We start from the raw sequence: 15,552 nt of genomic DNA, 5'->3' as shown, positions 1-15,552 counted from the left end.
GGGGGTTGGAGTAGACCAAACAAGGAGAAGGGACCGGAGTAGTCACCTAGGTAAGGAGCCCAGCCACGAGCCGAGGGTCAGCATATGACAGGGGTTGGTAACAGGGTACGAGAATTGTCTAAAGGTAAGGGGGTGTAGCACGAGGTAAATGCTAACCTACCGCGAGAGAGGAACCCAGCGTTCAGCATAGGTATCTCTAGGAAGATAAGCAAGACAAATACCAGGGTGGTCATTTATGTAAGGGCGGAAAATGTGCACGATGCCCCGGGTGGGAGGGGGGGGGTAGCCAAGTGCAGCTTGACTTCAATTCGGAAGAGGGAGAGGGGTGGGGACCAGGGTGGTAGGGTCGTCAGGGCAGAGATCAATTCCGTCAACCATGGGAGCAAGGTCGGGAGAGTGGAGGGGAAGGGTCTGAGCACCTGGAAGTGCAGCATAAACAAGTTAAGTGAGAGACAAGAGTGAACAATAAAACTGTACACCACACCGTCAAAACACAAAAGTAAAAAACCTTAATACTCATCAGGACCATTATAACAATGAACCGCCGTTTGTATAGCCATATAGGCTGAGGTAATTCTGACCCCCCCCCCTCGAGGCGCCAGGTGGTGCCGCCCCGCCCCAGAAAGTGCATTTTTTATACAACTATATACAAATCAGACCACAATGAGGGACAATGAGGAGGGAAGAGGGACAGAGGGATATTTTTTTTTCCGAATGAGGGGCTGTCTCTCTAAATCAGGGACAGTTGGAGCTATGCAGCTCCTCTTCGGGATGACTTGCATACCACTGCTTTAACAGAAGTCAATGCAAGTCGTGCCAAAGTCTGACTAAAAGTAGTACAGGAACGTTTTTCTAAGTCAGAGCAACTCAAGTCGCTCCTATTAGATCTGTTCCATTGCACTTAATGTGGTGCGATTTGTCATGCAACATGTGCTCTCAAAGTCAGAGTGCGTGTAGAACCAGTGTGAACCGGGCCGGGAGCCCATGGTCATTGTGTTCCCTAGAAAAGGTATATACTGTAAATAGAGAATGGGATACAGTAAGGAGGAAAGAGGAAGTTCAGGTCAATGAGATAGGAAGTAGGGACTGAGACAGTAATACGACCCTTACAGGAGTTCTAACCTTTTGCCATTCTGTTCAACAGCTAAATGATGATAATAATAAAGGCTACAGTTCTACTTTAACATTTCAGAACAAAAATATGTTTACTACTCCAGTAGGTTACTGGCTTACAGTTTGAATGTTTGCCTTATATTAATATTTAACAAATTATCTCACTATTTGCAGTGAAGAGCAAAGCATAACAATAAATCATGGAATAATCAGACATTCCCATAAAGACTAGTTTGTTCTCTAAAAGTACAGAAAGTTTTACTAATTCAAAAACAAGAAGTTTTTCACAAATACTGTATGAAATTTCTAACTGTGATGTTACATTTGCTAAACACCATTTTAACATGAATACAGCACTCCACCCTTAATTAACAACGGGGGATAATATAAGTTTCATAAGCCAATAATTGTCCTTATACAATATCATTATCTTATAAAATATATGTTACTACCATATTTTCACCACTATTGCATCCTCTCCCTCACTTCTATCCTCCTCTATCTTGCTATCTCTCCTCTTTTGAATCCCTTATACCCAAACAACAAGATTTCTCCTGGTCCTTGAATAATACCCTCTTAACACATTCCTCTCATAGGCTTACCAAAGCAACGGCCATTAAAGACTATATTTCCCTCAACATCACTGACGACGTGACTCCTTTAGATATGGGAAGCCCATAAATCAGTTATTCTAGGCGCTTTAATTAGCTTGGTTTCTAACCACAAGAGGGAACGAAAGCTCCTCTTTCAGAAGCTAAACTCACCTTCACACAAGCTCATACCATATTCCAAGCTGATCCTTCCTGAGCCCATAAAAGTGCTCTTGATAAGGCAAAACTGGAATTATATTTATTCCTCACCGACTGAGAAAGCACTCTAGACATATGTCTTCCTGGACCTCCTTGCCTCTAGCCTGGTTGGGACGCATCACTGTAGTCAAAATGGTGATTCTGCCGAAAATCGTATACTTATTTAAGGGCCTCCCTATGCGGGTTCCTTCATACTACCTACGCCTACTGCAACACAGACCTCACACCTATGTATGGGGCAAAATTCGACCCAGAATACCCAAGAAGGTTCTGTACCTCCATAAACTCCTGTGAGGGTTGGGACTGCCCCTCTTCACTAAATACTACCAAGCTGCACAAATGGCCCAACTTACTAAATTGCAAGCCATTGCATCTTGGAATCCTCTCTGATTGTGTATACTACTTGTGTATTGCTTGTACAATGTTTTATTGTCTTGTGCCATTCCTAATAAAGTTATTTTTCTGATTTAAAAAAATTGCAAGCTACTCAAGAAATCCCCCTCTGGGTAGCTCTAGAGGCAGTGGACTGCGACCCACTCCCGATAGCCAACCTCCTCTGGCTTCATCCAAAAGATCGCAAATTAATCACCAATCCCATAACACGTCATTCCCAGCACATCCGGGACACCCTTAAATTCAAATTTAACCTTCAGTCATCTCATAATCCACTTTTGTCTTACTTACACAACCCGAGCTTTCTACCTGCATGGCAATCACCACAGTCATTTCACAACTGGTCCTCAAAAGGGACCTATATGGGCCCACTCGTTCATTGCCTCTAACTCTATTAAACCATTCCCATTCCCGACTATACGCGAATCATATGGTTTTCCGAGCTCGGAAATATTCAGTTACCTCCAAATAAAACATTTCCTTACACAATGCATACGCACTGACCCCACCCTCCCTAACCTGATACCATTTAAACACTTGTACATGACCCACATGCCCGAGAACTTATTAACCTTCTCTATTCCAGACTCTAAGACCCTCTTCCTCATACCTCTCTTCAATATGTCCACAAATGGGAAACAGACTTAAACCTACACTTAGAGGCCAAAGACTGGTCAGAGATTTGGAAGACTACCTCCCAAAACATAGCAGCTTCTGAAACAAATTACAAGGTCCTCATGCCCTGGTTCCTGGTATCTTACCTCCTATTCCACAACATGCTTTCAAGGCTGTACGGACGTTGGTAATCACCTTCACATTTGGTGGAGCTGCCCAATAGTACAAAAGTTCAGGACAGAAACTTTCCGAATCCTCTTCACTTTGATGGACACCAACACCATCCTCACTCCAGATCCCTCTCTCGCTCTATTAAATACAAAGCCGCCTGACTGAACTCGTCTCCAACTTAAATTGCTTTTACAAATAACCACGGCAGCTAAACAAACTATAGCAAAGGCATGGAAACCCCTCACTTGCACATCCTCGAAGTGAAACATAGAGTCACTAGAGCAATGATCCATGCAAAGATAGAAGCAGTTCTGATGGATAAAGTTAGTAAATAGAACGCCTATGGCAACCATGGGTTGATCATTACCTTCCACCTAACTTTGCGCCTCCCTCCTGTTGCCCTAATACACCCTTTCCCACAACACCATTGTCAATCAGGTTGGGCCAGATTTCTCCCCCTGGCAACATCTCCCCTCCCCTCTTTTCCCCTTCTCTTCTTTAACCAATCTTCTCTTTTTCTTCCCCACTCCAAAGTTTACCAAACGTATAGTGCTACATCCCTAGGACAAATGATGACCACTACAAACCTCTTGTAATGACTATGTGATGATATCCGTACAGTCCCTATTTCTTCCGTAGTCCCTACTCTGTTCATGGTTTTTTCCATTGATGTTGTATTCTTTCCCCATTTACCAGTTGTTTAATGGATGCAATGTTCATCATGAAATGGAGGGGGTGCGGGCTCCCTTCCCGCTTTAAGCACAGCTTGTTCCCTTTTGGGGTGCCTGGGGATGTATGACAGCACATATATTGCCCCTTCCACCCCTCACTACTGCAACTATCAATGTTTTTTTTAGTTAACCTGCACCAATTGTTGCTGTATTCATAATTGTAAACTTCTTCTATACACCTATAATCGGTACAACAAGTTATGACAGATAATGTTCATTTTCCTTTGGATGTTCTTCCTTTTTTTTTTCTTTGTAAATACTAATAAAATTATTTGAACGAGAAAATATATGTTACCAATACCACAATCGGAACAGTATATCATCTAGAACCTTTTACCAATAAAATGTGCAAAACTCCCCCCTTAAAAGGCAACTCCACTTTCGTTGGGAAAAAATATTAGCAAAGAAAAGAATATGTGTATGCAATTGCGACACAAGTCATATTGTAATTGAATGTTATTACAAATTAACGTTCGTTTTCAATCTGCAGAGATGTAATTTTCTGTAAAATTTAATATGGCAACCTGGAGGCGTTCTGTGCACAGATGGTGTACAGAACGCTCTTCAGATATGTCATTCTCTGCTTGTGTGATTGGCTTGCTGATTTTCCTAGAAGTCTGCACTAAGATACAAATCAGATTTTGAGCATTCCCTGCAACAAAAAAATAAATTTTTTGGTGAGATACTCCCAAAGGGAAATAACATCTAAAAGGAATGCAGACCATGCCACTTTGCTCATTAGAACCCTGCAAGTGCAGCAGCTGGCTGATGATTATAAAACCACTCCCATACAGATTCAATCAACAGATGGACAGACACAAATCAGCTATTTCTTCAGAATAACAAAAAGTAGGAATCTACAAACTTTTTTAAAATCCTTGCAATGAACATAGATCACTCATAGGGTGAATATTTTTTTTTTTTCTTAACCAAAGTGGAGTTACTTTTTAACTGAGAATATAAAATAAATATAACAGTGACATACAGTACAACCAATATATACTGCATGTAACCACTCTGCCTCCAGAAGGAGTGTCTATTCAAAATTAGGCTGTAGCCAGCCTGGGCTGGATTGATAGTTCAGCTTTCATTAGTTTCTCCTGGGCTTTGGTTATTGCTGTTGCAGGGGTGTTCCTGGCTATAATGTGAGAAGCTGCACTAATCAGAAGTAGAAATATTTGTATCTTTCTAGCCAAACACTATGAGGTTTATTTCCAGTAGTGCAGGCTGGGCGAGTACAAATTTGCCAGTGACCTTTCCCCCGGACCTTCTGCCTATGGGAGGGATGCTGTAGTGTGTGGCCTGCTACCTGACCAGGGTGACCATGTGCCTAGATAGAAGCCAAGGTTGGAGGCCTAGTGTGCTGATTAAGAGGACTGAAGTACCACGGAGAAACTTGGAACCACAGGATCCTCGACTGGTGGCCTCTCCCAAAGGAGTCAGTAGTTGAAGCAACTAGTGACTTGCTGTAATGTTCTGGTACCTCTGGTACCCTTATTCCACTTTCCATTCCGTGTATGCGTCCCACCATTCTCTTCTGGTAGGTGCGCATACACCTTTAAGACCGATGCTGTCATCACTGAGCGCCGCAGAGCGGCTATTTCAACCGCCGGCGTTCTCACTCACATGTTCGTTCAACCTGTCTTGCATCTATGCTTACAAGCGTGTCTCGCTGTGGAACCTCGCTACTGATCCCTGTATCTCGCTACTGGATCACTTCCTCATCACCGGACCCTTCTACTACTATACTATAGTGATAAGTACCCCGCAGGGGAAACCTCCATAACTTACACTACTACTATTGCATTAAGGACTGTTACTACCTATCCATACTATCCTATCATCTGCACTGCATCTGTTACATAGATTGCTAGCTCTTGAGACTACTACCATCTATCATCTGCACTGCTGCATAGATTGCTAGCTCTCCTGTCTACTACCATCTATCATCTGCACTGCTGCATAGATTGCTAGCTCTCCTGTCTACTACTATCTATCCTTGCACTGGGTTAGTCTATCCTGTATTTGTCATCTGCTGTCCTCACCACCTGTTAGCATACTCGATACTAACCTATCTGCATTCCTAAATACAATCTTGAACTCTCCTGTACAAACCTATCAAGTGCTTACCATCCTTGTCACTGTTCACACCTGTCCCTTCAGCACATCACCTTCATACTATCATATACATCCTATCACTCCAGGAACATCTCATTGAGTGTGTATATATCTGTATGTTGAAGCTGACAGGCCCACGGTGATGAGTCCTGGAGAGTTGGATCTGGTATTCAACACATCTCTACATGACAACTGAGTGGAGATTTTGCAGCTGTAAATCCAGCCTATAACAAAAACGCAGGAGCGTTACAGATTGAACGAACCTTAAAAATGGATTCAGCAGAATTACCCACTCAAGTGACACAATTAACACAACAAGTAAAAGCGTTAATACTTGCTCTGACTGACGTACAAGAAAAGAATCAGACTTTAACACAGCAGATAACCCAGCTCTCACGGCTTACTGCTGTTCAGCCTCCTGAACCTAAAATAAACCCCCCTCTAGTGTTTACAGGCGACCGGAAAAAATTTTGGGGATTCAAAAACGCATGTCAATTGTTTTTTTTGTTAAAGCCTCGTACATACCCCACTGATCAAATAAAAGTCTGTACCGTTATTTCATACTTGACGGGTGATCCACGGGCCTGGGCAGACTCTCTCTTTGAGAATAATGATCAGATTCTCAACACCTATTCTTTATTCCTAGCGGAACTCACCAGCTTATACGATGACCCCAATAGGCAGAGTACTGCTGATATGCAGTTGAGGGCCTTGAAACAAGGAAGGAGACCTGTAGAAGACTTTGTATCTGAGTTCAAAAGATGGACCCTTGATTCAGGGTGGAATGACACATCTTTGCGAACTCAATTCAGACTCGGGTTATCGGAAGCTGTTAAAGACGAGCTCGCCCGAGCGGATTTACCTGGCACCTTGGAGGCCTTGATACAACTTAGTATCAACATCGACAGACGACTGCGAGAAAAAAGGGCTGAAAAGATGGGAATGCCATTGTCTAGTCCTTCTCGGATTTCGGCCGTTGACCCCTACTCCCATGGATGTAGGAACCATACGCCCACCTTTAACGACTACTGAACGACCTAGAAGAACATGCAGAAATCTCTGCATGTATTGCGCATCCCCGGATCATTTGATAAGCACCTGTCCCCTTGTTCGCAAAAAAGAGGGTGAGTGTTCACATGTCTTGCTGGGAGGATTAACGACTTCCTTTTCCAACCCCTATCTTTTTGTTCATTTAATATTACAGTGGGACCAAACTAGGATCACCACCAAGGCGATGGTCGACACTGGATCTTGTGGAAACTATATTGATACACGCTTTGTTACCTTAAATAAAATACCTATTATTTCAAAATCTAAGCCTGTTTCTGTTAGTTTCATTAATGGTATTCCACTGTCTTCTGGTCCAATCACCAACCAGACACAGGCACTCCTTGCCACTACCAACGAGTCACATGTGGAGACCATCACTTTTGATATACTATCCTCACCCCATTTTCCTATTATTTTGGGACTTCCCTGGTTACACACACACCAACCAATCATAGATTGGAAAAAACGGACTTTGGTTTTCCCTTCTCACTATTGTGAGAATACGTGTAACCTCCCATCTTATGGGAAGATTCTGTCTGTGGTGTCAGATGAAATTGCACCACTATGCTATCAGGATCTGTTCGAAGTGTTCCTTGAGAAAAATGCTCAAGTGTTGCCTCCCCATAGGGATTACGATTGCACTATCGATCTACTCCCTAACAGCAAATTGCCTTTCGGTCATGTTTATCCCCTTTCACAGGATGAACTTTCTCACCTCAAGGAATACTTGGATGAGAATTTGACAAAAGGGTTCATTAGACCCTCTACTTCTTCCACTGCTGCAGGACTTTTCTTTGTCCGCAATAAGGATTCCAGTCTCAGGCCTATTATCGATTATAGGCAATTAAACACGATTACGATAAAGGATAGCTATCCTTTGCCGCTTATCCCTGAACTTATTGAACAAGTGCGTGGGGCTACTTATTTCACCAAATTAGACCTGAAAGGGGCATACAACCTAATCCGAATCCGTGACGGGGATGAGTGGAAAACAGCATTCAGAACCAGATACGGACTATTCAAATACCTTGTGATGCCATTCGGGCTATGTAATGCTCCCGCAGCTTTCCAAAGATTCATAAACGACATCTGTAGAGACTTACTTGATGTCTGTGTTGTAGTATACCTAGACGATATACTTATCTATTCTCGATCTATGCCTGAACACATAAAACATGTAAGACTTGTGTTGTCCAGACTGCTCTCACACAGTCTATACGTAAAATTAAAAAAATGCCTATTTCATAAAGAAGAAATATTATTTCTAGGATACTTCATATCCAAAACTGGAATTAAGATGGATATGAGTAAGATATCCTGTATTCTAGACTGGCCTATACCAACAACTCGTAAGGCCCTACAGCGATTCCTAGGATTCTCGAACTTCTATAGGAAGTTCATCAAGAACTTTTCCGCCATTGTGAGACCTCTCACACAACTGACAAGTATAAAAAAAAACATTCAAATGGTCAGAAGAAGCAAATCAAGCTTTCTGCTTGTTAAAATCAAGCTTCACTTCTGCTCCCATACTACGCCATCCAGACCCATCCCTCCAATATATTCTAGAGGTAGATGCGTCAAATATGGCAGTAGGAGCAGTTCTCTCCCAACGACCAACAAACACTTCATCACTCCACCCAGTTGCTTTCTTTTCAAAATCACTAAGCAGCCCAGAGGTGAATTACCCAGTGGGTGAAAAGGAGTTGCTTGCCATAAAATTGGCACTGGAGAATTGGCGACATCTGCTCGAAGGTACCCAGTTACCAATACTCATATATACAGATCATAAAAACCTTCAATACCTCCAGACTAACAAGACTCTTTCCCACCGGCAGGTACGATGGTCATTATTCTTTTTAAGATTTAATTTCTTAGTGACCTATACGCCTGCAGACAAAAATAAAAAAGCGGATGCGCTATCACGACTAACCGAAAATAACTGCGCCGAAATCCCTTCCATTCCCATAATACCCTATGAACGCATTGTTGGTGTTGTCCGATCCTTGAAGGAAGAGATTTTGCACAGTATAGGAATGGATTCACCTCCACCACAACTAAGTACTGATGCAGAAGGCTTCCTCTATTACAATGACAAACTTTACATACCCCCTACTATGCGCACCAAGATCTTGCAGTTATCGCATGATGTACCCATGGCAGGACATATGGGTATGACGAAAACCTTTAATTTGCTCACCAGGCAGTTTTGGTGGCCTGATATGAAGACGTCTGTACAAAAATTTGTTTCTTCATGTGACATCTGTGCAAGGTCCAAAATTGACACTACAAAACCATCTGGACTACTTTGTAGTCTACCAATACCCCAGGTTCCATGGGAAGTTGTGTCCTTAGATTTCATGGTAGAACTACCACCTTCCAAAGGATTTAATACCATCCTAGTGTCAGTGGACCACTTGACAAAGATGGCACATTTCATCGCTATCCGTAGACTACCTTCATCCAAACAAACAGCGGAACTACTGATGAAACATGTGTTCAAGTTGCATGGAATTCCAAAGACTCTTTTGTCCGACCGTGGTTCACAATTTATCTCTAAATTTTGGCAAGCACTTTGTCGAATTTTACGCATTGAGCGAAAGCTCACTTCTCCCTACCATCCTCAGACCAACGGACAGACTGAAAGAGTCAACCAGTGCATTGAGCAATATCTACGCTGCTACACATCATACCTGCAGGATGATTGGGTGGATCTCCTTCCTCTAGCGGAATTTGCTTACAACAACGCAACCCACAGTACTACGAAGCAAAGTCCGTTCTACTTGAACTATGGGTTTCATCCCACTCTTCTTCCATCACGCATCCTGCCATCGAGTAACCCAGTAGCCTCGGATTACCTTACCCAAATAAAAGACTCTTTGGGTTTACTCAATACTACCATATCACACGCTCATAGTCAACAAAAAAGGTACTACGACCTTCGTAGAAGACCTTCTCCTCAGTATGTTATTGGGGACCTCGTTTGGCTATCAACAAAAAATTTAAGATTAAAGATCCCTAGCAAAAAGCTTGGGCCTTTATTCTTGGGACCCTTCCCAATCAGGAAACTAATTGGAAAAGCTGCAGTACAGCTCACCTTACCGGCAGATCTCAAGATCCATCCCATCTTCCATGTGTCGCTATTGAAGCCACATGTTCCTAACCAAGGAATAAGGCCTACCATCCCACCTCCACCTCCTGTACAAGTTGAAGGCGGAGAAGAATATGAGATAAAGGAGATTCTGGATTCTCGTATCCACAGAAGAAGACTCCAATATCTAGTACGATGGAAGAACTATGGGCCCCAAGACGACACCTGGCTGGATACCTCTGATATACATGCCCCTAGACTGATTCGCAATTTTCACTCGAAATACCCGGAAAAACCAGTTCTAGAGGCCTTCCGGAGCCGGCCTTAAGGGGGGGGTACTGTAATGTTCTGGTACCTCTGGTACCCTTATTCCACTTTCCATTCCGTGTATGCGTCCCACCATTCTCTTCTGGTAGGTGCACATACACCTTTAAGACCGATGCTGTCATCACTGAGCGCCGCAGAGCGGCTATTTCAACCGCCGGCGTTCTCACTCACATGTTCGTTCAACCTGCCTTGCATCTATGCTTACAAGCGTGTCTCGCTGTGGAACCTCGCTACAGATCCCTGTATCTCGCTACCAGGATCACTTCCTCAGATCCGAACCTCGCTACTGATCCCTGTATCTCGCTACTGGATCACTTCCTCCTCACCGGACCCTTCTACTACTATACTATAGTGATAAGTACCCCGCAGGGGAAACCTCCATAACTTACACTACTACTATTGCATTAAGGACTGTTACTACCTATCCATACTATCCTATCATCTGCACTGTTACATAGATTGCTAGCTCTTGAGACTACTACCATCTATCATCTGCACTGCTGCATAGATTGCTAGCTCTCCTGTCTACTACCATCTATCATCTGCACTGCTGCATTGATTGCTAGCTCTCCTGTCTACTACTATCTATCCTTGCACTGGGTTAGTCTATCCTGTATTTGTCATCTGCTGTCCTCACCACCTGTTAGCATACTTGATACTAACCTATCTGCATTCCTAAATACCATCTTGAACTCTCCTGTACAAACCTATCAAGTGCTTACCATCCTTGTCACTGTTCACACCTGTCCCTTCAGCACATCACCTTCATACTATCATATACATCCTATCACTCCAGGAACATCTCATTGAGTGTGTATATATCTGTATGTTGAAGCTGACAGGCCCACGGTGATGAGTCCTGGAGAGTTGGATCTGGTATTCAACACATGACTACTGAGTGGAGATTTTGCAGCTGTAAATCCAGCCTATAACAAAAACGCAGGAGCGTTACACTTGCAGTCATGAGCTGATTTCACAGAATGCTGTATTGACCTGAATGTCCTCTATCAGTGAAGATTGTATTTCTTTTTGTCACATCATTAGGAGCCTGCCTAGTCCCAACCAAACACTCTGATGTGGCCCGCAACCTCCTGCTCTGGGATGGCGGGCTGGTATCCCAGATCCTCAGTATTCTGAATGGAGCCGGCGCTAGAGGAAGCGTGGCTGCAGAGGGAGCAGAGTGGCATAAGCCAATGCTTCCTGTAAAGTGCCTCCTCCTGTCACAGGCGGAGTGATACCAATTGCACCCTGACTTGGCAATGAGTAAGCGACATCTCTAAGTCGTGAAACGCGTCTGCCTTTGTGTCCTGCATTCACAGTGTGTTGTTCCAGTTGCCTATTGTTTGATGTGGAATAAATTTACTCCAATTTTTGATTTACATCGGAGTGCGGTCATCTCTTTTTGCTTCATACCAATTGCACCCTGCCTAGGACAGCAACAGCTGGCAATACCTGTAGCAAAGGAGATTCCTAAATGAAAGATTATTATTAAAGGTCAGTTTGTACTCTAAAATCACAGTTCATATATTGGCATATCTCTGCAGTGGTTACTGGGCTGTTTTCAAACTGATTTGCAGGTGCACCTGTGGGTTACCTGCACTGAGACTTCTGTTATTACCTGTGGGCTTGGTGCGCTTTCAGAAAGTTGTCAGAATATTTATACTGCTCTGAATATAACAGTGTCTATTTATGTCAATAAGCAAAGATCTGTAAGGCAGGAGAATCTCAACTTATTTCCACAAATCAATATGTAACAAGTTCGTTAACCACTTTACCACCGGAGGATTTTGCTGTCTTCCGTCCAGGCCACTTTTTGCGATTCGGCGCTGTGCGACTTTAACTGACAATTGCGCGGTCGTGCGACGCCGTACCCAAACAAAATTTACGTCCTTTTTTTCCCACAAATAGAGCTTTCTTTTGGCGGTATTTGATCACCTGTGCGATTTTTACTTTTTGCGCTATAAACAAAAAAAGAGCGTTTATTTTGAAAAAATAACAATATTTTTCACATTTTTTTATATGAAATTCCCCCCCAAAAAAATGAAAAAATCTAATTTTTTTTTAATTTTTGGCCAATTTGTTTTTTGCTACATATTTTTGGTAAAAAAAATCACAATAAGCGTATTTTTATTGGTTTGCGCAAAAGTTATTGCGTTTACTAACAAAGGGAAAGATTTCTGTCATTTTTGGTGTTTTTTTCTTTAACGAGTAATGGCGGCGATCTGCGATTTTTTTGCGGGACTGCGACATTGCGGCGGACAGATCGGACCCTTGACTGACATTTTTGACACTTTTGGGGGTACCAGTGACATTACTGCAGTAATCAGTGCTATATATATGCACTGTTACTGTAAAAATGACACTGGCAGGGAAGGGGTTAATTTTATTGGAGAGGGAGGGGTTAATGTATGCCTGGTGCTTACTGACGTGTGGGGGGGAGGTGACTGAGTGACACAAGGACAGATCCAGGGTTCAGCTATGCTGAACCCTGCAATCTGACCCTGCCTGTCACTTCAGAGTTCCGCCCACTGTGTTTACACACAGCGGGCGGATCTCCAGACTCGATCCCCGACGATCGGGTAAGAGCAGCGGCGATCACCGCTGCTCCTCCCCTGGCCCGACTCCCGCTGTGACTGAAAACAGCGGGAGCAAGTCTACGTCGCTGGACGGGAACGAGCCACTTTGCTGCAGTAGCAGCAAAGTGAGCGGGGCTAAAGTGGTTAATTAATTCATTTCTTTTTAACAGCATATACCAATATTAGTGAAAACAGTCTACAGTAGGGAATATATATAAGAATATTTATTCACAAGACATGTATTCACAATAAATGATCAAACTTGAGTTAACATAAAAGGGATAACTTTACATAAAATACAAACTTAAAACGATAAATGCAATGTGATATGTAGCTCTATAATGAAAGTAAAAATTAAACAAGATTACCTTTCTCCCTAGGTATAGCATAAACCATAATTAAATGTTCTATATGAACAGACCACAATTGTCTGCGAATTGCGCAGCCAACAGTCACTTCACTGCAGATGAAGTGAGAATAACCTATGCAAAACGGAAGACTAAAATCGCAAATAATGCGCTAAATCTGATATTAATAAAAATGTATAAAAACAAAATCAGTTTTTAGAGAAAAATCTACTATGGTTTATATGGCTGGGATTGTAATCTTATTACACTTAAATATGCAATATAAAACATATAAGGAAGGAAATAAACAATATTGAATAAAATCAAATAAACAGCAAGGTATATTTACCACACTTAAGGTGGCTGCTAGCTTCAAATGGTTGTTACCAGAGTCCTAAAATGGCTGCCTTCCCAAGATGGTGGCTAGTTAGGGAGGAGTTTCGTTTGGCATCCTTCAAAGTTTCAGAGACATGATGGAGCAAAATGGAGTATGTATAGATGAGTATATAGATGGATGTGAGTAGCGTGTGTGTTGTAGGTGTAATGAGTGTTGTCAGTAATGTAATGTGTCTCTCACATCTGGGTTCTCCTTTTTAAATGGTTTTGAACAAAAGACTATTAAAATTACCATAAGTTAAACCCAGAGGGAGGAACATTATCCCCATTGGTTGGGATTACTTATACATTAACTGGTGATGTCATTGGCAACACCTCTTTAATAATTATCCAATATTTTGGATATTAAAACTAAAGGATGATTTCTTTATATTTAAGATTAATCATAAAACAACATAAAACTTGTCCATACTCTCAGTACACACATAAATGTCCATCTAATACCTCCATCATGTACCCTGGCAATTATTGGATCTGGTAAGCCATTTAAAATATTATATTTTTAATAAAATATATATATATTTATATTGGAAAATACTGAGTTACCCCGAGACTGCATTTATTAGCATCTCCAAAGGGGGCAATATTGTACTGTTTCAACATATACAATAATTAGACCACTATTATTATCTGATGACCTTTTTGACCTATGGCTAGTGAAAGTCCTTTAATTATTTGAATTCTGTCAAACACTTCAGATTGAGTGTCTGGAATATAGTATTTATGATCACCATAAATACTTAAACACAAACTTCTCTAAAATTAGGCAATTAGTATTCACGCTAAGTAAGATTATTACTGTATTAAGAATATAAAACCAAAATATGATATAACATTCCTAAATATATATGTACACATATACGTATAATTATTACTCATATTCTCTTACACACGATATAATGCATCTTTAAAACTTATATAGTTTAAATGTCTGATAGAGTACACTGGACCATTGTCCATTGTTAAAATACTTACAGACAGACTGGCACTACCATTATGTCTTATCTGATGAGATGTCCATGTACCACTTATTTACGATCAAGAAAGACAGAGATCTTCTATTGAAATTCTAGACTCTCTTGTAAGAGACATTTTGCAAAAGAACATATATGAACTTTCATTCACCTCCAAACAACATGGAAACTGTGCGGTTCAAAATCTCCATAATAATTCTATTTTTATTTTTATTTTATTTAATCGCCCCCAATAATCCTGATAAAGTGCACCACATCCCTTGTGCTGGTGCATCCATTGTGCTGGTGGCTGTTATGTCAAAGTGCAGCTAACCCACATGAAAGCCACAGATGCACTGTGCTGCACCCGCGGTACAGGTAAACCACAGTGCACCAGTGTGAAAGCAGCCTTAAGTCCCTTTCACACAATCGGTTTAATCGGTTCCACCTGTCTGTTTTTAGGCGGTCCCACTCAGACCCTTCATTCACCACATGTGTCTTGTCAGAAGGGGAATTTGTCCCCTTACATCTGGGCTGATCAGATCATAGGACCCATATAGTAGAGTGGGCTGTGTTGGCATCCGCTCTGCGTATGCAGAGTGGACATGGACCTGTCATCTGCCCGCTCCACTCATTGTGGGCCGTGACCAGTTACCAAGTCACTTAAGTGCCCTTACTGTTCATAAGGTTGGGCACATCTGGCCTAGTCCATGGGTGTCCTGTGTCCTAACAATCTTTCTCAAGAGTGTTGAGTGAGAGTCAAAAACGCAATTCCTTGCATCAAAATGTTACCCATGTTAGCTAAAGCTGGAGTGCAGCAAAATATTTTTTTTCTTTAAATCAGTACAGGGATAGTAGTTACAGA

This window comes from Pelophylax lessonae (assembly GCF_965119305.1).
Source record: "Pelophylax lessonae genome assembly, chromosome: 12".
In the NCBI taxonomy this organism is placed as follows: Eukaryota; Metazoa; Chordata; class Amphibia; order Anura; family Ranidae; genus Pelophylax; species Pelophylax lessonae.
This window is presented reverse-complemented; position numbering follows the sequence as displayed.